The sequence below is a fragment of the Ranitomeya imitator genome, chromosome 1 (assembly GCF_032444005.1).
Source record: "Ranitomeya imitator isolate aRanImi1 chromosome 1, aRanImi1.pri, whole genome shotgun sequence".
Classification (NCBI taxonomy): Eukaryota; Metazoa; Chordata; class Amphibia; order Anura; family Dendrobatidae; genus Ranitomeya; species Ranitomeya imitator.
In genome coordinates, this window is record NC_091282.1 from 775025350 (window position 1) to 775049321 (window position 23972).

Consider the following 23972-nt stretch of genomic DNA (forward strand, 5'->3'; position numbering starts at 1 on the left):
GTATGAAGACGTCTCGGCCAATGCTTGTGTTTCTCTTGGCAAAAAGAGAACAAACTGCAAAGAATTCCAGGAAAGATAATGGAGAAATAATAAGTAGGGGAATGAATGAGGGACGGAGGAGCAGGAGGCCAAACCGAACGTCTCCATCACTCTGCTCCTTGGGGCTCTGACACTTGGGTGACACATTAAGAGTGTGAAGTATCTGTCGTCACCTTCCTAAGCCGCCAATTAAGACCAGACAGGAGCAGCAAGGAGCACGGAGACCGCCATATTTCTGCTGTAGGATTTCACTAACACCTGATAAATGTAGAGGTCATGGGAAACAAGACGACCTGAACCATGACGAGATCCCCACTCCCAGAGCAGGATGGAAGACAGAGACCGCTGCAATCAGCCCCAATTGTGGTTTATATTAATCCGTTTATATAACATTTATTCCATGGAGCTTTGAATGTGAGGAGGGGTATACATAATAAAAAACAAGTACAGTAATCTTAAACAATACAAGTCACAATGGTATAGGAGCAACGTCGGACTGGAGCACCTTGGGCCCACCAGAGAAAATCATTCTTGGGGCCCACTATGTAACTACATAGAAATAAATACAAGACCCCCAATTGTGTGGTAAAACCCGCTAAAATCAGGGTATAATATAAGGTGGTACACGTCTTAATTAGGTAGCAGGGGTTGGGGTAGAATCATAGAGGGGTAGCCCCCTCATAGAATATAATGTCGCCCCCTCATCGAATATAATGTAGCCTCCCTCATAGAATATAATGTAGCCCCCCCTCATAAAATATAATGCAGCCCTCTCTCAAAGAATATAATGCAGCACCCCACAAAATAAAATGCAGCACCCCACAAAATATAATGCAACCCCCTCAGGTATAACGTAGTCCCCACCATAGAATATAATGTAGCACCCTCATAGGGTAAAATGCAGCCCCCCTCATATAGTATAATGCAACCCATCACAGAATATAATGCAGCCCCCCCATAGAGTATACTGTAGCCCCCTCATAGGGCATAATTCTGCCACCCTGATATAGTATGATGTAGCCCCCCCAGAAAATAATGTAGTCCCCTAAGAGAATAATGCAGCCCCACCACAGAATATAATGCAGCCCCCCATAGAGTATACTCATATAGTAATATGTAGCCCCCCAGAATATAATATAGTCCCCTGAGAGAATAATGCAGCCCCACCACAGAATATAATGCAGCCCCCCATAGAGTATACTGTAGCCCCCTCATATAGTATGATGTAGCCCCCCAGAATATAATGTAGTCCCATGAGAATACAGTCCCCCCACAGAATATAATGTAGCCCCCTCATAAAGTATAATGCAGCCCCTCTCCACCCCATCATAGTCCTCATCACCACCCCCATCATTGCCTTCTCCCCCACCACCCCTATCATTCTCCCCCACCACCGCATCACTGCCCATTCCACCACATCCATCATTGACTCCTCCCCCACCAACATCATTGTCCATTTCATCACCTCCATCGTTGCCTCCCCCACCACCATCATTGCCCATCACCTCCATCATTGCCTCCCCCCACCGCCATCATTGCCTATCACCTCCATCATTGCCTCCCCACCATCATTACTTAATCACCTCCATCATTGCCTCCCCACCATCATTGCCCATCACCTCCATCAATGCCTCCCCACCATCATTGCCTATCACCTCCATCATTGCCTCCCCCACCATCATTGTCCATCACTTCCATCATTGCCTCCCCCCACCACCATCCTTGCCCATCACCTCCATCATTGCCTCCCGCCACCGCCATAATTGCCCATCACCTCTATCATTGCCTCCCCCACCATCATTGCCTAATCACCAGGGGCTGGCTAGGCCAGGTGGCAGAGAGGCAAATGCCCCCTGGGCCGCTTACCCAGCAGCTGTACAGGGCCGGCCGCCTGATGGCTACGCACAGCAAACTGTCCTCGGCAGTGTCTGCTGTACTTTGATGCAGCCAGCAGCAGAAACAGCTGCATCACAGTCTATCAGCGTACACATCTGCGCCGGGGCCAGGAGCTGTGCATGGCCATCTAACCTTGACGACTGCACAGCCCCCGCTCCCTCCATGTTCTCTGTACTTCTGGGTCACGCTGGAAGCAGAGAGGTGCTGCAGGGGAGTGACTGTGAGGTAAGTATGAAAAACTTTTTGTTTTCTTTATAAAATGAATTAAATGGGTGAGGGTAACTGCAAGTGATGAAGTTGAGCTGTGTAAGAATTGCCTGTCTATGGGGCTTGCTGTGTAGGAACAGCTGGTCTATGGGGCTTGCTGTGTAGGAACAGCTGGTCTATTTGTCTCGCTGTGTAGGAACAGCCGGTCTATGGGGCTCGCTGTGCAGGAAAAGACAGTCTATGGGGCTCGCTTTGTAAGAACAGCCGATCTATGGGGCTCGCTGTGTAGAAACATCTGATATATGGGGCGCGCTTTGTAAGAACAGCCGATCTATGGGGCTCACTGTGTAGGAACAGCAGGTCAATGGGGCTTGCTGTGCAGGAACAGACAGTCTATGGGGCTCGCTTTGTAAGAACAGCCGATCTATGGGGCTCGCTGTGTAGAAACATCTGATCTATGGGGCGCGCTTTGTAAGAACAGCCGATCTATGGGGCTCACTGTGTAGGAACAGCAGGTCAATGGGGCTTGCTGTGCAGGAACAGACAGTCCATGGGGCTCGCTTTGTAAGAACAGCCGATCTATGGGGCTTGCTGTGTAGGAACAGCTGATCTATGGGGCTCGCTTTGTAAGAACAGCCGATCTATGGGGCTCGCTGTGTAGGAACAGCCGGTCTATTGGTCTTGCTATGTAGGAACAGCCAATCTTTGGGGTTCGCTGTGCAAGAATAGCCAGTTTATGGGGGTTGCTATGTAGGAACAGCCAATCTATGGGGCTCACTGTGTAAAAATAGTCTGTGTATGGGGCTTTCTGTGTAGTAACAGCTGGTCTATGGGGCTCGCTGTATGGGAGCAACCAGTCTATGGAGCTCGCTGTGTAGGAGCAGCCGTTCTATGGGGCTCGCTGTGTAGGAGCAGCAGGTCTATGGGGTTCGCTGTGAAGGAACAGCTGGTCTATTGGGCTCACTATATAGGAACAGCCGGTCTATGGGGCTCGCTGTGTGGAAACAACTTACCTATGGGGCTCGCTGTGTAGGAGCAGCCGGTCTATGGGGTTCGCTGTGAAGGAACAGCTGGTCTATTGGGCTCACTATGTAGGAACAGCCGATCTATGGGGCTCGCTGTGTAGGAACAGCCGGTCTATGGGGCTCGCTGTGTAGGAACAGCCAATCTATGGGGCTCGCTGTGTAGGAACAGCCGGTCTATGGGGCTCGCTGTGTAGGAGCAGCGGGGCTATTGGGCTCACTATGTAGGAACAGCCGATCTATGGGGCTCGCTGTGTAGGAACAGCTGGTCTATGGGGCTCGCTGTGTAGGAGCAGCCGGTCTATGGTGTTCGCTGTGTAAAAACAGGCCGGTCTATGGGCCTTGCTGTGTAAGAACAGCCAGTCTATGTGGCTCACTGTGAATGAACAGCCAGTCTATGGGGCTTGCTGTGTAGGATAGCCGGTCTATGGGGTTCGCTGTGTAGGATAGCCGGTCTATGGGGCTTGCTGTGTAAGAACAACCGGTCTATGTATTATTGCATTTTGTGCAAGCCGGGGTGTGGACTCCCTCCCTTGTCCTGGAAATTACGTTTAAAAGCTTCCCTAGACTGGTGACCACAGGTCGGGACCCGGTCCTTTTGTTTGCCCTTATTCACACACTGAGGTCAACTCTGACACAAGGTTTTTAATATTTGAGAGTGTAGGTCCGTCCTGATCAGCGTCACCTTGCCGACGGTGGGATGGCTTCTAAGCTATTTTTGATCAAAAACAGTATTACTAAGAACTCTGTGTTATTCAAATGCACTTTTGCTTTTTACTTGTTTATTTACAGCAGGGTTTAGTTTCATTTTGTTTCTTGTAGGTTTTGTATGCTTTATGGCCAATGTGAACATGCGTTTATGTGCTGCATGTATACCAACTTAAACCAAGCTCAATTTTTGTGTTTTTTCTCAGTATTAGAGCAGAGTAGCTGTGTGTACAGCTCTGGCATGCGATAAAACACTTACTAGTAAGCAATACCATGGAGGACATTATACAGCAGAACTGAGCAGTGTTGTCATAAATACAGCTCTGAGAAGTAAAAGATACTTATTAGAATGCAGTGGCATGGTCTGTGTTTTTCTGTGCCCCTCACTCTTTGCAAGCTACCTCGCCCCCTCCTCTATTACAGATTTCAGTAGGTAGCTGAAGTCTGATCCCTCAGTAAGTTGACAGTCTGTAGAAGTTTTTCAGTGTGAATGAGTTCCAAGTGACCAAAAGAACGTCCTGTTCTGTTGCGGACCACCAGAGCATCCTGTGGTGGACCCCCAGAGGTCACAGTATAACTGATTTTATTATTTTGCGCACCCCATGTATATTTTGTGCAGAAGTTGCTCATTAGTTAATGAGCCCAGTCAGTTTCCACGGGGCTTAACTTTGCGCAGATCCACTTGTACATCCACAGCAGAAATCTGCGCACCCTCCCCCTCCCCCAAGTCATTCTTAATGAATCTCCTCTATGAAGATGAGTCGCCCTCTGCCTCCATCTATCTGCTCTTCGGATGCGTCCTGTGCACCAAGGCCACCTGGGTTAGAGGTAGAGAGATCCCCAGAAGAGTGGCTTTGCCTCCAGCCCCGCTCCGCTCACCGCCTGCTCTGGAACATGCAGCCGCCGCCAAATCAGAGCAGTAATTAGTTTATGTATTAATTACTTTTTCCATCTGTGTTCAGCGTTGCAATGACGGATAATTAAAAATTATGAAGTGCGCTGTCCCAGTGTGCAGTAGAGCAGCACTTACTGGGTCTGACTCCGGGAAGTAGAACATATCCCAGGATGGCTGCGCGGGAGACCCCGGGAAGCAGAACTTGTCCTAGAATGGCAGCATGGGTGACCCGAGGGACAGAACATGTCCTAGGGTGACTGCACGGGTCACCCCGGGAATAATAATAATAATAATCTTTATTTATATAGCGCCAACATATTCCGCAGCGATTTACAGTTTAACAGTATCAAACACAACAGTCATAAGTAACAACGTTAACAATACAATAATTAAAGCGAAATAAGACGACCCTGCTCGTGAGAGCTTACAATCTACAGTCATGGCCAAAATTTTTGAGAATGACACAAAAATTATATTTTCACATGATCTGCTGCCCTCTGGTTTTTATTAGTGTTTGTCTGACGTTTATATCACATACAGAAATATAATTGCAATCATATTATGAGTACCAATAGGTTATATTGACAGTTAGAATGAGTTAATGCAGCAAGTCAATATTTGCAGTGTTGACCCTTCTTCTTCAAGACCTCTGCAATTCTCCCTGGCATGCTCTCAATCAACTTCTGGACCAAATCCTGACTGATAGCAGTCCATTCTTGCATAATCAATGCTTGCATTTTGCCAGAATTTGTTGGTTTTTGTTTGTCCACCCGTCTCTTGATGATTGACCACAAGTTCTCAATGGGATTAAGATCTGGTGAGTTTCCAGGCCATGGACCCAAAATCTCTATGTTTTGTTCCATGAGCCATTTAGTTATCACCTTTGCTTTATGGCAAGGTGCTGCATCATGCAGGAAAAGGCATTGTTGGGCGCCAAACTGCTCTTGGACGGTTGGGAGAAGATGCTCTTGGAGGACATTCTGGTACCATTCTTTATTCATGGCTGTGTTTTTAGGCAAGACTGTGAGTGAGCCGATTCCCTTGGCTGAGAAGGAACCCTGTTATGTCTGCTAATGAAAGGTGTAATGAAGGCAATCCAGAGACACAGTGTGCCTAGCGATCAGAGCGCACACAGTGATCTGACAAATACCCAAAAACAAAAGAACGAGCTCTGAGACGTGGAAACTCTGTAGACTGCACACCTGATCCTATCCTAAACACAACTAAAAGTGGCTGTGGATTGCGCCTAACCACTACCTATGCAACTCGGCACAGCCTAAGAAACTAGCTAGCCTGAAGATAGAAAAATAGGCCTGACTTGCCCCCAGAGAAATACCCCAAAGGAAAAGGCAGCCCCCCACATATAATGACTGTGAGTAAGATGAAAAGACAAAACGTAGGGATGAAATAGATTCAGCAAAGTGGGGCCCGATATTCTTAGACAGAGCGAGGACAGTAAAGCGAACTTTGCAGTCTACAAAAAACCCTAAAGCAAAACCCACGCAAAGGGGGAAAAAAAAGACCCACCGTGCCGGACTAACGGCACGGCGGTACACCCTTTGCGTCTCAGAGCTTCCAGCAAAACAAAAGACAAGCTGGACAGAAAAAAGGCAACAAAATAGCAAAAAAGCACTTAGCTATACAGAGCAGCAGGTCACAGGAACAATCAGGAGAAGCTCAGATCCAACACTGGAACATTGACTAGGAGCAAGGATAGCAGCATCAGGTGGAGTTAAGTAACGAAGCAGCTAATGAGCTCACCAGAACACCTGAGGAAGGAAGCTCAGAAGCTGCAGTACCACTTGTGACCACAGGAGTGAATTCAGCCACAGAATTCACAACAGTACCCCCCCCTTGAGGAGGGGTCACCGAACCCTCACCAGAGCCCCCAGGCCTACCAGGATGAGCCGCATGAAAGGCACGAACAAGATCGGGAGCATGAACATCAGAGGCAAAAACCCAGGAATTATCTTCCTGAGCATAACCCTTCCATTTAACCAGATACTGGAGTTTCCGTCTAGAAACACGAGAATCCAAAATCTTCTCCACAATATACTCCAATTCCCCCTCCACCAAAACCGGGGCAGGAGGCTCAACAGATGGAACCATAGGTGCCACGTATCTCCGCAACAATGACCTATGGAATACATTATGTATGGAAAAGGAGTCTGGGAGGGTCAGACGAAAAGACACAGGATTGAGAACCTCAGAAATCCTATACGGACCAATAAAACGAGGTTTAAATTTAGGAGAGGAAACCTTCATAGGAATATGACGAGAAGATAACCAAACCAGATCCCCAACACGAAGTCGGGGACCCACACGGCGTCTGCGATTAGCGAAAAGTTGAGCCTTCTCCTGGGACAAGGTCAAATTGTCCACTACCTGAGTCCATATCTGCTGCAACCTGTCCACCACAGAATCCACACCAGGACAGTCCGAAGACTCAACCTGTCCTGAAGAGAAACGAGGATGGAACCCAGAATTGCAGAAAAATGGAGAAACCAAGGTAGCCGAGCTGGCCCGATTATTAAGGGCGAACTCAGCCAACGGCAAAAAGGACACCCAATCATCCTGGTCTGCAGAAACAAAACATCTCAGATATGTTTCCAAGGTCTGATTGGTTCGTTCGGTCTGGCCATTAGTCTGAGGATGGAAAGCCGAGGAAAAGGATAGGTCAATGCCCATCCTACCACAAAAGGCTCGCCAGAACCTTGAAACAAACTGGGAACCTCTGTCAGAAACAATATTCTCAGGAATGCCATGCAACCGAACCACATGCTGAAAGAACAAAGGTACCAAATCAGAGGAGGAAGGCAATTTAGCCAAGGGCACCAGATGGACCATTTTAGAAAAGCGATCACAGACCACCCAAATGACTGACATCTTTTGAGAAACGGGAAGGTCAGAAATGAAATCCATCGAAATATGTGTCCAAGGCCTCTTTGGGACTGGCAAGGGCAAAAGCAACCCACTGGCACGAGAACAGGAGGGCTTAGCCCTAGCACAAATCCCACAGGACTGCACAAAAGTACGTACATCCCGTGACAGAGATGGCCACCAGAAGGATCTAGCCACTAACTCTCTGGTACCAAAGATTCCAGGATGACCAGCCAACACCGAACAATGAAGTTCAGAGATAAGTTTATTAGTCCACCTATCAGGGACGAACAGCTTCTCCGCTGGACAACGATCAGGTTTATTCGCCTGAAATTTTTGCAGCACCCGCCGCAAATCAGGGGAGATGGCAGACACAATGACTCCTTCCTTGAGGATACCCGCTGGCTCAGATAAACCCGGAGAGTCGGGCACAAAACTCCTAGACAGAGCATCCGCCTTCACATTTTTAGAGCCCAGAAGGAACGAAATCACAAAGTCGAAGCGGGCAAAAAATAACGACCAACGGGCCTGTCTAGGATTCAAGCGCTTGGCAGACTCGAGATAAGTCAAGTTCTTATGATCAGTCAATACCACCACGCGATGCTTAGCTCCTTCAAGCCAATGACGCCACTCCTCGAATGCCCACTTCATGGCCAGCAACTCTCGGTTGCCCACATCATAATTACGCTCAGCGGACGAAAACTTCCTGGAAAAGAAAGCACATGGTTTCATCACTGAGCAATCAGAACCTCTCTGTGACAAAACCGCCCCTGCTCCAATCTCAGAAGCATCAACCTCGACCTGGAACGGAAGAGAAACATCTGGCTGACACAACACAGGGGCAGAACAAAAACGACGCTTCAACTCCTGAAAAGCTTCCACAGCAGCAGAAGACCAATTGACCAAATCAGCACCCTTCTTGGTCAAATCGGTCAATGGTTTTGCAATGCTAGAAAAATTACAGATGAAGCGACGATAAAAATTAGCAAAGCCCAGGAACTTTTGCAGACTTTTCAGAGATGTCGGCTGAATCCAATCCTGGATGGCTTGGACCTTAACTGGATCCATCTCGATAGTAGAAGGGGAAAAGATGAATCCCAAAAATGAAACTTTCTGCACACCGAAGAGACACTTTGATCCCTTCACAAACAAAGAGTTAGCACGCAGGACCTGAAAAACCATTCTGACCTGCTTCACATGAGACTCCCAATCATCTGAGAAGATCAAAATGTCATCCAAGTAAACAATCAGGAATTTATCCAGGTACTCACGGAAGATGTCATGCATAAAGGATTGAAACACTGATGGAGCATTGGCAAGTCCGAACGGCATCACTAGATACTCAAAATGACCCTCGGACGTATTGAATGCAGTTTTCCATTCATCTCCTTGCCTGATTCTCACCAGATTATACGCACCACGATGATCTATCTTAGTGAACCAACTAGCCCCCTTAATCCGAGCAAACAAGTCAGATAACAATGGCAAGGGATACTGAAATTTAACAGTGATCTTATTAAGAAGGCGGTAATCAATACACGGTCTCAGCGAACCATCCTTCTTAGCTACAAAGAAGAACCCTGCTCCCAGTGGTGATGACGATGGGCGAATATGTCCCTTCTCTAGGGATTCCTTCACATAACTGCGCATAGCGGCGTGTTCGGGCACGGATAAATTAAATAACCGACCTTTAGGGAATTTACTACCAGGAATCAAATTGATAGCACAATCACAATCCCTATGCGGAGGTAGGGCATCGGACTTGGGCTCTTCAAATACATCCTGATAATCAGACAAGAACTCTGGGACCTCAGAAGGGGTGGATGACGAAATCGACAAAAATGGAACATCACCATGTACCCCCTGACAACCCCAGCTGGATACTGACATGGAATTCCAATCCAATACTGGATTATGGGTTTGTAGCCATGGCAACCCCAACACGACCACATCATGCAGATTATGCAACACCAGAAAGCGAATAACTTCCTGATGTGCAGGAGCCATGCACATGGTCAGCTGGGCCCAGTACTGAGGTTTATTCTTGGCCAAAGGTGTAGCATCAATTCCTCTCAATGGAATAGGACACCGCAAAGGCTCCAAGAAAAACCCACAACGTTTAGCATAATCCAAATCCATCAGATTTAGGGCAGCGCCTGAATCCACAAACGCCATGACAGAAAACGACGACAAAGAGCATATCAAGGTAATGGACAGAAGGAATTTGGACTGTACAGTACCAATGACGGCAGACCTAGCGGACCGCTTAGTGCGCTTAGGACAATCAGAAATAGCATGAGTGGAATCACCACAGTAGAAACATAGCCCATTCAGACGTCTGTATTCCTGCCGTTCCACTCTGGTCATAGTCCTATCGCACTGCATAGGCTCAGGTTTAACCTCAGGCAATACCGCCAAATGGTGCACAGATTTACGCTCGCGCAAGCGTCTACCGATCTGAATGGCTAAAGACAAAGACTCATTCAAACCAGCAGGCATAGGAAATCCCACCATGACATCCTTAAGAGCCTCAGAGAGACCCTTTCTGAACAAAGCTGCCAGCGCAGATTCATTCCACTGAGTGAGTACTGACCATTTCCTAAATTTCTGACAATATACTTCTATATCATCCTGACCCTGGCACAAAGCCAGCAAATTTTTCTCAGCCTGATCCACTGAATTAGGCTCATCGTACAGTAATCCGAGTGCCAGGAAAAACGCATCGACACTACTCAATGCAGGGTCTCCTGGCGCAAGAGAAAATGCCCAGTCTTGAGGGTCGCCGCGCAAAAAAGAAATAATAATCAAAACCTGTTGAATAGGATTACCAGAAGAATGAGGTTTCAAGGCCAGAAATAGCTTACAATTATTTTTGAAACTTGGAAACTTAGTTCTATCTCCAAAAAACAAATCAGGAATAGGAATTCTTGGTTCTAACATAGATTTCTGATCAATAGTATCTTGAATCTTTTGTACATTTATAACGAGATTATCCATTGAAGAGCACAGACCCTGAAAATCCATGTCCACACCTGTGTCCAGAAACACCCAAATGTCTAGGGGAAAAAAAAAAAAAGTGAACACAGAGCAGAGAAAAAAAAAAATGATGTCAGAACTTTTTCTTTCCCTCTATTGAGAATCATTAGTTGGCTCCTAGTACTGTTATGTCTGCTAATGAAAGGTGTAATGAAGGCAATCCAGAGACACAGTGTGCCTAGCGATCAGAGCGCACACAGTGATCTGACAAATACCCAAAAACAAAAGAACGAGATCTGAGACGTGGAAACTCTGTAGACTGCACACCTGATCCTATCCTAAACACAACTAAAAGTGGCTGTGGATTGCGCCTAACCACTACCTATGCAACTCGGCACAGCCTAAGAAACTAGCTAGCCTGAAGATAGAAAAATAGGCCTGACTTGCCCCCAGAGAAATACCCCAAAGGAAAAGGCAGCCCCCCACATATAATGACTGTGAGTAAGATGAAAAGACAAAACGTAGGGATGAAATAGATTCAGCAAAGTGGGGCCCGATATTCTCAGACAGAGCGAGGACAGTAAAGCGAACTTTGCAGTCTACAAAAAACCCTAAAGCAAAACCCACGCAAAGGGGGAAAAAAAAGACCCACCGTGCCGGACTAACGGCACGGCAGTACACCCTTTGCGTCTCAGAGCTTCCAGCAAAACAAAAGACAAGCTGGACAGAAAAAAGGCAACAAAATAGCAAAAAAGCACTTAGCTATACAGAGCAGCAGGTCACAGGAACAATCAGGAGAAGCTCAGATCCAACACTGGAACATTGACTAGGAGCAAGGATAGCAGCATCAGGTGGAGTTAAGTAACGAAGCAGCTAATGAGCTCACCAGAACACCTGAGGAAGGAAGCTCAGAAGCTGCAGTACCACTTGTGACCACAGGAGTGAATTCAGCCACAGAATTCACAACAGAACCCCACACATGAATGGTTTCAGGATGCTTTACAGTTGGCATGAGACAAGACTGGTGGTAGTGCTCACCTCTTCTTCTCTGAATAAGCTGTTTTCCAGATGTCCCAAACAATCGAAAAGGGGATTCATCAGAGAAAATTACTTTGCCCCAGTCCTCAGCAGTCCACTCCCTGTACCTTTTGCAGAATATCAGTCGGTCCCTGATGTTTTTTCTGGAGAGAAGTGGCTTCTTTGCTGCCCTCCTTGAATCCAGGCCTTGCTCAAAGAGTCTCCGCCTCACAGTGCATGCAGAAGCACTCACACCATCCTGCTGCCATTCCTGAGGAAGCTCGGCACTGCTGGTAGTCCGATCCCGCAGCTGAAACAGTTTTAAGATACGGTCCTGGCGCTTGCTGGTCTTTCTTGGGCGCCCTGGAGCCTTTTTGACAACAATGGAAGCTCTCTCCTTGAAGTTCTTGATGATGCGATAGATTGTTGACTGAGGTGCAATCTTTGTAGCTGTGATACTCTTCCCTGTTAGGCCATTTTTATGCAGTGCAATGATGGCTCCACGTGTTTCTTTAGAGATAACCATGGTTAACTGAAGAGAAACAATGATACCAAGCACCAGCCTCCTTTTAAAGTGTCCAGTGATGTCATTCTTACTTAATCATGACTGATTGATCGCCAGCCCTGTCCTCATCAACACCCACACCTGTGTTCATGGATCAATCACTAAAACAATGTTAGCTGCTCCTTTTAAGGCAGGACTACAATGATGTTGAAATGTGTTTTGGGGGTTAAAGGTCATTTTCTGGGAAAATATTGACTTTGCAAGTACAGTAATTGCTGTTAAGCTGATCACTCTGACATTCAGGAGTATATGCAAATTGCCATTAGAAAAAATGAAGCAGTAGACTTTGGAAAAATTAATATTTGAATCATTCTCAAAAATTTTGTCCATGACTGTACAATGAGGTGGGGGAGGTACAAAGTACAGGTGTGTATTTACAATGATGGTCCAGCCATCTTCAGGGGGTGGGGGATAAATGGAAGTAGTGAATGGGCCACACACACACAAACATAACATGACTTTGATTAGGGAACGTGGTAGGCCGCTCTGAACAAATATGTTTTGAGGGAGCGCCTAAAACTATGCAAATTGTGGATGGTCCTAATATCTTGGGGTAGAGCATTCCAGAGGATTGGCGCAGCACGGGAGAAGTCTTGGAGTCATAGTAACATAGTAACATAGTAACATAGTTAGTAAGGCCGAAAAAAGACATTTGTCCATCCAGTTCAGCCTATATTCCATCATAATAAATACCCAGATCTACGTCCTTCTACAGAACCTAATAATTGTATGATACAATATTGTTCTGCTCCAGGAAGACATCCAGGCCTCTCTTGAACCCCTCGACTGAGTTCGCCATCACCACCTCCTCAGGCAAGCAATTCCAGATTCTCACTGGAAGTCGGGAGTCGGGAGTCGGAGTCGGGAGTGGGAGGTACGGATTAGTGCAGAGGTTAGTCGAAAATCGTTTGCAGAGCGCAGCGGTCGGTTAGGCCGATAGACAGAAATGATGGAGGAGATGTAAGGGGGTGCCGCACTGTGGAGAGCTTTGTGGGTGAGAACAAGTACTTTGAATTGTATCCTGTAATGAATGGGCAGCCAGTGTAATGACTGGCGAAGAGCGGACTCGTCTGAGTAACGATTAGCCAGATGGACGACCCTGGCTGCTGCATTACGGATGGACTGGAGAGGGGAAAGTCGCATGAGGGGGCGGCCAATTAGTAGAGCGTTACAGTAGTCCAGGCGGGAGTGGATCAGGTTGACAGTGAGGGTTTTTGTTATTTCCATAGTGAGAAAAGGGCGGATTCTAGAGATGTTCTTTAGGTGTAAGCGGCACGAGCGGGCAAGAGATTGTATATGGGATGTGAAGGAGAGATCGGAGTCAAACATAACACCCAGACAGCGCGGGAACAGAACATGTCCTAGGGCAGCTGCGCGGGGAACCCCGGCAAGTAAAACATGTCCTAGGGTGGCTGCGCGGGGGACCCCGGGAAGCAGAACATGTCCTTGGGCATCTGTGCGGGGGACCCCAGGAAGCAGACCGTATCCTAGGGTGGCTGCGGGGGGGACCCTCGGAAGCAGAACATGTCCATGGGTGGCTGCGCGGGGGACCCTGGAAAGCAGAACATGTCCTAGGGCGGCTGTGTGGGGGACCCTGGTCATGCTGATCTTATCCCCTCTGCTATTGGGTGGGGAGAACCTGTGCAAACCTTTCTTATCTTATGCAGGCTGTATAAACTTGCCTTCAGCTATACTTATAATCCGGCAAAATCTAGCAGTAACGATGCGTCGTTCCCAATATTTGTGTAATGTTGAGCGACTGAACTGTGTCCAGAAACGCTCTTTCATCAAGCTGCAAACTGTTTAACCCCTTAGTGACAGAGCCAATTTGGTACTTAATGACCGAGCCAATTTTTACAATTCTGACCACTGTCACTTTATGAGGTTATAACCTCTGGAACGCTTTAACGGATCCCGCTGATTCTGAGACTGTTTTTTGTGACATATTGTACTTCATGGTAGTGGTAACATTTCTTCGATAATACTTGCAATTATTTATGAAAAAAATGGAAATATGGTGAAAATGTTTAAAATTTTGCAATTTTCAAACTTTGTATTTTTATGCCCTTAAATCAGAGAGATATGTCATGAAAAATAGTTAATAAATAACATTTCCCACATGTCTACTTTACATCAGCACAATTTTGGAAACAAATTTTTCTTTTGTTAGGGAGTTATAAGGGTTAAAAGTTGACCAGCAATTTCTCATTTTTACACCACCATTTTTTTAGGGACCACATCACATTTGAAGTTATTTTGAGGGGTCTATATGATAGAAAATAACCAAGTGTGACACCATTCTAAAAACTGCACCCCTAAAGGTGCTCAAAACCACATTCAAGAAGTTTATTAACCCTTTATGTGCTTCACAGGAACTGAAACAATGTGGAAGGAAAAAATGAACATTTTTTTTTTTGCAAACATTTTACTTCAGAACCATTTTTTTTATTTTCACAAGTGTAAAAACAGAAATTTAACCATAAATTTTGTTGTGCAATTTCTCCTGAATACGCCGATACCCCATATGTGGGGTAAACCACTGTTTGGGCGCACCGCAGAGCTTGGAAGTGAAAGAGCGCCGTTTTACTTTTTCCATGTAGAATTGGCTGGAATTGAGATCGGACGCCATGTCACGTTTGGAGAGCCCCTGATGTGCCTAAACAGTAGAAACACCCACAATTGACACCATTTTGGAAACTAGACCCCTTAAAGAACTTATCTAGATGTGTGGTGAGCACTTTGAACCCCCAAGTGCTTCACAGAAGTTTATAATGCAGAGTCGTGAAAATAAAAAATATTTTTTTTCCACAAAAAAGATTTTTAGCCCCCAAGTTTTTATTTTCACAAGCGTAACAAGAGAAATTGGATCCCAAAAGTTGTTGTCCAATTTGTCCTGAGTATGCTGGTACCCCATATTTGGGGGTAAACCACTGTTTAGGCGCACGGCAGAGCTCGGAAGGGAAGGAGCGACGTTTTGGAATGCAGACTTTGATAGAATGGTCTGCGGGCGTTATGTTGCATTTGCAGGGCCCCTGATGTACCTAAACAGTAGAAACCGTCCACAAGTGACACCATTTTGGAAACTAGACCCCCCAAGGAACTTATCTAGATGTGTCGCGAGAACTTTGAATGCCCAAGTGCTTCACAAAAGTTTAAAATGCAGAGTCGTGAAAATAAACAATATTTTTTTTCCACAAAAGTTTTTTTAGCCCCCAAGTTTTTATTTTCACAAGGGTAACAAGAGAAATTGGACACCAAAAGTTGTTGTCCAATTTGTCCTGAGTATGCTGGTACCCCATATGTGGGGGTAAACCACTGTTTGGGTGCACGGCAGAGCTCGGAAGGGAAGGAGCGCCGTTTTGGTATGCAGACTTTGATACAATGGTCTGAGGGCGTTATGTTGCGTTTGCAGAGCCCCTGATGTGCCTAAACAGTAGAAACCCCCCACAAGTGACCGCATTTTGGAAACTAGACCCCCCAAGCAATTTATCTAGATGTGTGGTGAGAACTTTGCATTATAAACTTCTGTTAAGCACTTGGGCATTCAGAGTCGTGAAAATAAAAATAAAAACATTTTTCCACAAAAAAAGATTTTTTAGCCCCCAAGCTTTTATTTTCACAAGGGTAACAGGAGATATTGGACCCCAAAAGTTGTTGTCCAATTTATCCTGAGTACGCTGATGCCCCAAATGTGGGGGGTAAACCACTGTTTGGGCGCACGGCAGAGCTCAGAAGGGAGGGAGCACCATTTGACTTTTTGAGTGCAAAATTGTCTGTCGTGCTTGTAGACCCCCTGATGTACCTAAACAGTGGAAAACCCCCAATTCTAACTCAAACCCTAACCCCAACACACCCCTAACCCTAATCCCAACCCCATCCATAATCCTAATCACAACCCTAACGATAATCACAACCCTAACCCCAAAACAACCCTAATCTCAACCCTAACCTTAACCCTAATCCCAAACCTAACCCTAATCCCAAATGTAACCCTATTGCCAACCCTAACCCTAATACCAACCCTAATCCAAACCCTAACCCTAATCCCAACTCTAACCCTAACTTTAGCCCCAACCCTAGCCCTAACTTTAGCCCCAACCCTAACCCTAACTTTAGCCCCAACCCTAACCCTAGCCCTAACCCTAACTTTAGCCCCAACCCTAACCGTAGCCCTAACCCTAACTTTAGCCCTAACCCTAACTTTAGCCTTAACCCTAACCCTAAATTTAGCCCCAACCCTAACCCTAAATTTAGCCCCAACCCTAACCCTAGCCTTAACTTTAGCCCCAACCCTAACTTTAGCCCTAAGGCCACTTTCACACTTGTGTTGTTTGGCATCCATCGCAATCCGTCGTTTTGGACAAAAAACGAATCCTGCACATGTGCCCGCAGGGTGCCTTTTTTGCCCATAGACTTGTATTGCTGATGGATGGCCACATGTCGCGTCCGTCGTGCACTGTATCCGTTGTGTTTTGGCGGACCATCATCACAAAAAAAACGTTCAATGTAACCTTTTTTTTGTATGTCGTGTCCGCCATTTCCGACCATGCATGTGTGGCCGTAACCCTGCCCCCTCCTCCCCAGGACATAGACTGGGAAGCGGATGCGTTGAAAAACTGCATCCGCTGCCCACGTTGTGCACAATTTCCACAATGTGCGTCGGTACGTCGGGCCGACTCATTGCGACGGCCCCGTACCGACGCAAGTGTGAAAGAAGCCTAACCCTAGCCCTAACCCTAGCCCTAACCCTACATTTAGCCCCAACCCTAACCCTAAATTTAGCCCCAACCTTAATTTTAGCCCCAACTCCTATAACTGCCGGCCGTCAGATCATGGCGGGCGCACTGCGCATGCGCCCGCCATTTTCTTTCCCGATGAAGAAGACGACGGTCAGGAGGGGATGCAGGAGGATCTAGGGACACCGGTAAGTATAACAGGGTCCCCGAATCCCCCTCTTTCTCTGTCCTCTGATGTGCGATCTGTCATGTCGGACGCTATTCACACTAGGGCGTCCGACAGACAGCAGTAATTCCGCATTCGTCCACTATGTGCTCAGTGGCGCCGGCTAGATTTTATCTAGGTTGTCCGGGGTTAATCTAGCTGGTACTCGGATTGGAGGCTGGGTCACGCCCTCTGCCTTTAAATAGTTCTGCTGAACTTTGGGCGTTGCCGATTATAGCTTGTGTCTTGTGCCTGGTGATCTCGGTCTGGAGTGGTGGTCTAGGAGAAGGAATATCGTTTCTGGTGGTGTATTATCCTTTGTCATATTTCTCCTTCCTATATTTGTATTTGTTTTGCCCTGTGCACATTTTCGTGTATTCCTGTGTGACTGCGACGTGGTGCGTTTTTCAGTTTTCCCTGTCTGTGCTTTCTGTGGGGATTGGTGTGTGGTCTCTTCACTGGGTGGCGGCAGGTGGTTTCAGCTTAGGACTGAAACAGGAGACAGGGTCAGGCCTGGCGGCCCAGACATGCACACCTTTAGTGTAACTTCTGGGAGAGGGTCAGACAGTGTTTTCCTAGCCTGAGGGATAGCACAGGGGCCCGGGTAACCAGCCTTAGTCTACCCAGTACTCCCGTGACACGATCACATCAGAGGACAGAGAATGACAGATCGCTTTTTTTTTGCGACCGCAGTGATGGGTAAATCCAGGAGCGAAATAAAAGTCTGCAAAAATAGAAGCTCATTCCCAACTGTGATAGTAGAGTAGGAGGAACACAAGGCAAGCTGCAAGACAGGCGACTCATCATTGTGTCTATGAAATGAAGGACTCAGTCAGGAATTTGCTATATATTCATCACCTAAACCTTTTGTTTTGGCAAAGACGTTAAGATCAATGAGAATCGAACACTGTGTTACCCACTGAACGGAAGAAGAAATGTAGACATCAGCGATGATAAAATAATTATCACCTTCCACATTGTTCTGCAGTTCACATCTCCTTGAATTGCTGAGTTATAATACTACCCCCTATGGACATGAATATAACTACTATAATACTGCTCCTATGTACAAGAATATAACTACTACTAGATGGTGGCCCGATTCTAACGCATCGAGTATTCTAGAATATGCATGTCCACGTAGTATACAGCACAGAGCCACGTAGTATATTGCCCAGTGACTTAGTATATTGCCCAACCACGTAGTATATTGCCCAGCCACGTAGTATATTGCCCAGTCACGTAGTATATTGCCCAGTCACGTAGTATATTGCCCAGCTACGTAGTATATTGCCCAGTCACGTAGTATATTGCCCAGTCACGTAGTATACAGCACAGTCCCACATAGTATATTGCCCAGCCATGTAGTATATTGCCCAGTCACGTAGTATATTGCCCAGCGGCGTAGTATATTGCACAGCGACGTAGTATACAGCACAGAGCCACATAGTATACAGCACAGACACGTAATATACTGCCCAGTCACGTAGTATATTGCCAGTCATGTTGCCCAGACACTTATGTAACAGGTTAAAAAAAGAGTTAAAATAAAAAATAAACATATACTCACCATCCGAGGGCCCCTTGTAGTCCTGTCGCCTGTGTCTGTGCACACGGCAGCTTCCGGTCCCAAGGTTGGATGAGCGCAGGACCTGTGATGACGTCGCGGTCACATGACCGTGACGTCATGGAAGGTCCTTCTCGCATAGCATCCTTGGCCCCGGAACCTGCCGCTTGCACTGTCGAGGAGAGGACGTGACCACGGAGGGTGAGAATAGCAGGTTTTTTGTTTTTTTATTATTTTTAACATTACATTTTTTTACTATTGATGCCGCATAGGCAGCATCAATAGTAAAAAGTTGGTGACACACAGGGTTAATAGTAGCGGTTACGGAGTGCGTTACCCGCGGCATAACGCGGTCCGTTACCACCGGCATTAACCCTGTCTGAGCGATGACCGGAGGAGAGTATGCGGGTGCTGGGCACTGACTGCGGGGAGTAAGGAGCGGCCATTTTCTTCCGGACTGTGCCCGTCGCTGATTGGTCGTGGCTGTTTTGCCGAGACCAATCAGCGACTTGGATTTCCATGACAGACAGAGGTCGTGACCAATGAATATCCGTGACAGACAGACAGAAGGACAGACAGACAGATGGAAGTGACCCTTAGACAATTATATAGTAAATAATACTGCTCCTATGGACAAGACTATAACTACTACAATACTGCTCCTATGGACAAGAGTATAACTACTATAATACTGCCTCCTATGCAGGGCTGCCACTAGAAATTTCAGGGCCCCATACTGGCAAAATTTTCAGGACCCCTTGAGACTCCGCCCAGGCTCCACCCCAGCCCCGCCTCCAGGCTCCACCCCTCAAACTGTCCACAGTCCCACCGCTCTCTCTTGGAAAAACTCCACTTCTCACCTATCACACATTAACAGTTCCCATCACCAGATCACACATATAGCCAGCAGCTTTTGTTTTGGCCAAAAGATTTTTTAAGCCGCCACCATAACACGGTAGACACTTTTGGCCGGGCCCTACTTTACTGTAACCTATTAAATATTTGTTAAAATATGCAATACAATTTAGGTATATTTTTATTTATGATGATGTGTGCAAAACTGTAAAGCGCAGCGGAATATGTTATAAATATATGCTATATAAAAATAAAGATTTATTTATTTTTCAATTTTTAAAATGACCAATAATATCACATACAAGGAACAAATACCGCAACACCATGTCCAGACCACATATTAAAACCAGTGACCGAATAATATCACATACAAGGAACAAATACCACCGCACCATGACCAGACCACATATTACCACCACACCATGACCAGACCACATATTACCACCACACCATGACCAGACCACATATTACCACCGCACCATGACCAGACCACATATTACCACCGCACCATGACCAGACCACATATAACCACCGCACCATGACCAGACAACATATTACCACCACATAGTGACTGAATACTACAATTCTGATCAGTAATAAAAAAAAGCACCATACTATCACCATAAGTGCCAGTATTCACAGGAGATCTGTACTTAGTATGCAGTGTCTGTGTACATGTAATACAGTGATCACTGGTGACATTATATACAGGAGCCCTGTATATAATGTATAGGTAATACAGTGATCACTGGTGACATTGTACACAGGACCTCTGTATATAGTATAGTGTCAGTGTATAGGTAACACTGACTCACCAGTGACGTCTCTAGGTGAAGTCCTTCATCTTTCATCCAGCACAGACCGCCATCACTTCATCCAGCCATGACTCGTCTCTGCAGGAAATAACACAGTTATCTCGAGCTCCGCTTGTAGAATACATTACTTAATTTTTCCCAACTTCTACATTACGCCACATGAAGAAAAAGAGGCGACATAGTATCACTGTACACAGTATCAGGACCGCCCCCTCATTTAAAACAGTATCCTCAAAAAATAAAATAAATACATCACTGCAGTAATAATATTCCCCATCCTGGCCACCGTGTGTCTCATTCCTGGCGTCAGCCATATGTTCTCCCATCCTGCCCTCGTGAGTATCCATTCTGCCCCATATGATCTCCCCATCCTGACCCATCTGTCTCCATCATATCCATCCTGCCCCATGATCCTGTACGATCTGTCTCCAATTCTGCCCCCAGTGTCTCCAATCATGCCCCCATGTCTGCAATCCTGCCACTTGTCTCCAATCATGCCTCCTGTGTCTCCATTCTGCCCCATCTGTCTCCAATCCTGCCCCATCTGTCTCCAGTCATGCCCCTATGTCTTTCATCCTGCCCCGTGTCTCCAATCATACCCCGTATCTCCATTCTGCCCCTGTGTCCAGCATTCTGCCCCTGTGTCCAGCATTCTGCCCCTGTGCCCAACATACTGCCCCTGTCCAGCATTCTGCCCCTGTGTCCAGCATCTCTGCCCCTGTGCCCAGCATCTCTGCCCCTGTGTCCAGCATCTCTGCCCCTGTGTCCAGCATCTCTGCCCCTGTGTCCAGCATTCTGCCCCTGTGTCCAGCATTCTGCCCCTGTGTCCAGCATCTCTGCCCGTGTCCAGCATTCTGCCCCTGTGTCCAACATTCTGCCCGTGTCCAGCATTCTGCCCCCCCCCCACCCCCGCCCCTGGATCGCCGCTCTCAAAAAAAAAAAAAAGAGTTCTTACCTGGCCGTGTTCCAGCGGCGGGAGAAGCTCACTTCCTCCACGCAGGTGAATGACGTACTCGCCGGCGGCTGACAATTACGTCAAACACCGGCGAAGCGCGACTGCGCACTGCGGCCGCTCAAGTCAGCTGCCAGCCTCCGACTGGCTGGCGGCGGCTGTTAACTATTAGATAGATCCTGTCAATAGTGTGCCGCAGTGCCTACAGGGGGGGCCCGGTGAGCAGATGAGACGGGGCCCGATGCGGGCCCCCTCTGCCCACCGGGCCCCATACGCCAGTCATGGCTGTAATGCCCTGATGGCGGCCCTGCTCCTATGTACAAGAATATAACTACTATAATACAGTCCCTCTGTACAAGAATATAACTACTATAATACTGCTCCTATGTACAAGAATATAACTACTACGATACTGCTCCTATGTACAAGAATATAATATAACTACTATAATACTGTTCCTATGTACAAGAATATAACTACTATAATACTGCTCTTATGTACAAGAATATAACTACTATAATACTGCTCCTATGTACAAGAATATAATTACTATAATACTGCCCTTATGTACAAGAATATAACTACTATAATACTGCTCCTATGTACAAGAATATAACTACTATAATACTGCTCCTATGTACAAGAATATAACTACTATAATACTGCTCCTATGTACAAGAATATAACTACTATAATACTGCCCCTATGTACAAGAATATAACTACTATAATACTGCTTCTATGTACAAGAATATAACTACTATAATACTGCTCCTATGTACAAGGATATAACTACTATAATACTGCTCCTATGTACAAGAATATAACTACTATGACACTGCTCCTATGTACAAGAATATAACTACTATAATACTGCTCCTATGTACAAGAATATAACTACTATAATACTGCTCCTATGTACAAGAATATAATTACTATAATACTGCTCCTATGTACAAGAATATAACTACTATAATACTGCCCCTATGTACAAGAATATAACTACTATAATACTGCTCCTATGTACAAGAACATAACTACTATAATACTGCCCCTATGTACAAGAATATAACTACTATATTACTGCCCCTATGTACAAGAATATAACTACTATAATACTGCTCCTATGTACAAGAATATAACTACTATAATACTGCCCCTATGTACAAGAATATAACTACTATAATACTGCTCCTATGCACAAGAACATAGCTACTATAATACTGCCCCTATGTACATGAATATAACTACTATAATACTGCCCTTATGTACAAGAATATAACTACTATAATACTGCTCCTATGTACAAGAATATAACTACTATAATACTGCTCCTATATACAAGAATATAACTACTATAATACTACCATCCAGGGTTTGACTGGCCCACCGGAGAAGCAGAGGATTCTCCGGTGGGCCCAGGCATTGACACCTGCTGGCATATGGTGTGAGCAGCTGCTTAGGGTCTCCGCTGCTCCAGGGGCCCCCACCCAGTGGCTTGTCACTAATAGCGGCACACCACGCAGCTGCTATGGGGGCCCCCGGTGCCAGCGTAGCAGCAGCAGGTGACAGGAGGCAGATGCCGGCTGCTGCGGCTAAAGCGTGTCCTCCCTTGGTAAAGAGAAATAAATATTCACTCTTTCCCATGCACCCATGGGCGTGGAGTGGGGTGAATATTCATTTCACTTTAATATCGGGCAGTGTTAGCCTCAGCAGCTGGCTAACACTGCCTGCTATCAGAGCCAGCAGACCAGGGCCCACGTTCCCCCAGCCCACACGGCCACTATGGAGCCATAAGTCAGGGGGCCCCAGCGCCACCCCCAGTGCTCACCGCATCAACTGTATTGGCATCATAGGTAGTTTTTGCATTTCTCGTTAGCGATCTGTTACCTCTGTGAATACATTGCTATGACTGGAGTGTAATGTTCCTTTTGTTACTTATTTTTAGTGAATTATTCCAATATATTTGGGGTCATTAAATGTTCCCGCTATAAATTGCTTTGTGAATCCTAACTATTAGCGGAGCTGTATTCTCGCTCCGTGACTCGCCCTTTCCTCTTAGTCAGGGGTTGTTACAATGTATTGTGTTGTTTCTAAACAATGTATCTTCGTGAGTCGTCGCTGACATTTCTCTGAGCGTTGAGCACATTCCGGATGATAGTGAATGGATATTAATTCCATGTGACAGTCGCCGGCGAGGACGTTTAGTATGCAGGGAGCTCGCGTTGTAGAGCAATTTTTACAAGTGTGCAGCAACAATGAGCTGCTATTATGTTATTACCGAGGAGAGGAGATACTTAACGATAATGTGCAGATTGGAGCAATGGATGCGGGATAAGCGGCTGACATGTGGCTAAAACTATTGCTGCAATAAAAACAGGAGGCCGGGGATGGAGCTAGGAATATAGGAGGACGGGGACAGAAACTTTGATTGAAGCTTATTTCACGAGACTTTTATGTCGGAGGACTCGCCTGCTTTTATATTAATGATTAATAATGAGCATACATATGACAATGTGAGGGCGTGCAGCCCGCGGCTGGTGATGCAACCCGTGTAGTGTCAGGAGGCCGCGGTGACATGTCCACAAAACCCACAGATTTCTGAGCATCTCAAATTTATCTATGATGTTTGCTTTTG